This window comes from Mus pahari, chromosome 14 (genome assembly GCF_900095145.1).
Source record: "Mus pahari chromosome 14, PAHARI_EIJ_v1.1, whole genome shotgun sequence".
NCBI lineage: Eukaryota > Metazoa > Chordata > Mammalia > Rodentia > Muridae > Mus > Mus pahari.
The window spans coordinates 26274765-26276610 of NC_034603.1; the positions used below are offsets into that span (position 1 = coordinate 26274765).

The following is a 1846-nucleotide window of genomic DNA, read 5'->3' on the forward strand; positions in this document are numbered from 1 at the left end:
CCCATTGGTCATCGCCCCTAGAGAGCCTGGAGGTAGTGTCTTGCTCTGAGACAGACCAAGCTGGTGTAGTTGCCTCTGAGGTGGTAGCCATATGGTTCCAGTCCTGGGTGGCACAGAAGTGGTAAGGGGAGGGTGTGGGGTGGGGAAGCTCAGAGCTACCCTTCTTTCCTCTTATCCTCTGTCTCCCTGTCCATTCCCAGCTTTCTTGCTTCCACCTTGTTCTATGAAGTTTTCTTTCTTCTCTTCCTTCTTTCCACTTCCCTAGGAACCCATGCGCCATCCCAAGTAGCTCATAACTCTGTCTCTCACATTCTTCTGTCACCTCCATGCAGTTGGCTAAAGTAACTGCATTGATGTATGCATTCTCCATTTTTCTCATGGTGGGTAGCATTTGTTATCTATGCATATTTTTTATCCTTTCCATTCCTTTTCAGCTGGGGTAAGACGATGTCTCATTGTGGTTTTGATTTGCCTTTTCTTGATCAGTCATACTAATGGTGTTTTATAAATAACATGACCTTCTGTAAATACATTATTTTAAGGAAATGTATATTTAGGCCATTTGTCTGTTTTGAGCTGGATTACTTTTTCGGAAATTGGATATTTGAGTCCATGTGAATTCTGGACACCAGTCCTTTTTCAGACAAATTGCACATCTTCTTTCCCACTCTGTATATTGTCTTCTCATTCTTGGTTTCCTTTGCCCACCAGACACTTTTCAGTTTGAAATCACTCCATCAGTCATTTTCTTCTTCTTTTCTTTCGTCTTTGTTTTCCTTTTTGAACCAATGCCTCTCTACATCAGATGGGTATCATTCCTATGTGGTATCAAGGCTTGTGGGCAACACATGCCACTCAACAGTGTGAACACTCAAGCATCGTGCTCATGAAGGAAAGAAAGGATCCCACTTGTCCAGTTTTTGCTGCTGCTTCCTGTGCTTTTGGGGTTCACCATTGCTGTGGCAGAGTGAGATGCTCAACAGGTAAAGTACTTGCTGCTAAGGCCGCCGATGACCGGAGCTGGGACCCATGTGATAGAAAGAGAGAGAAGACAGCTGTCCTCTGACCTACACACACACACACACACACACACACACACACACACACACACACACACACACACACACGAATAAATAAGTGCAGTAAGAAGTTGCTTTTGCCGTCGCTCTGGAGCTACCTTTGGTAGCTTTGGGTTGAGCTGAGACAAGGATCTGTTTTGTTTTTATGGACATTTGGTTTTCCTGTCACTGCCTTTTCTCCAGTACATATTTTGGCAGTTGTATTGAAGACCGGGTGTCCTGGGGGTGAGTGCACGGGTGATTGCTAGGGTTCTGATCACCCCTACTGACCCAGGTGCTGATGCTCATGCTAGTGGCTTTTGTGTTTTACACCGATGCTCTGATTTAAAATCAAATATCCTGACTCTTCTAGATTTTGTTTCTGCTGAAGAGAGGGGGATGGGGGTTTGTGGAGAGGCCACTGGGAAAGGAGATATCATTTGAAATGTAAACAGATAAAATAATTAATAATAAAAAAGATTTGGCTGTTAGAAGTCTGTTGTGCCTTTGTATGAATGCTAGCATTATCTTTTCTAGCTCTGAGAAATCCCTTTGGTAGTAGGACTTTGATGGGAATTGCATTGTGCATTGCATCTGGAGTTGTTTTAAATAATGGCATTTTACCAACATCAGATCCTTTAATTCGTGATCACCCATTCCTTCTGCCTTTTTTTTTTTGCTTCATCAGTATTTCACATTTATTTTTTAAAATTTATTTACTATTATTTTCTTTATTTACATTTCAAATGCTATCCCGAAAGTTCCCTATACCCCACCCCCGCCCCTGT

At 42.6% G+C, this 1846-nt stretch overlaps 1 non-coding gene across 1 annotated transcript; it reads right to left on the reverse strand.

The window, feature by feature from the left end:
* Positions 1-799: 799 nt before the first annotated feature.
* Positions 800-904, reverse strand: LOC115065453. The gene has a single exon (XR_003845237.1). It is a non-coding gene; the product is annotated as a small nucleolar RNA U13 (small nucleolar RNA).
* Positions 905-1846: the final 942 nt, after the last annotated feature.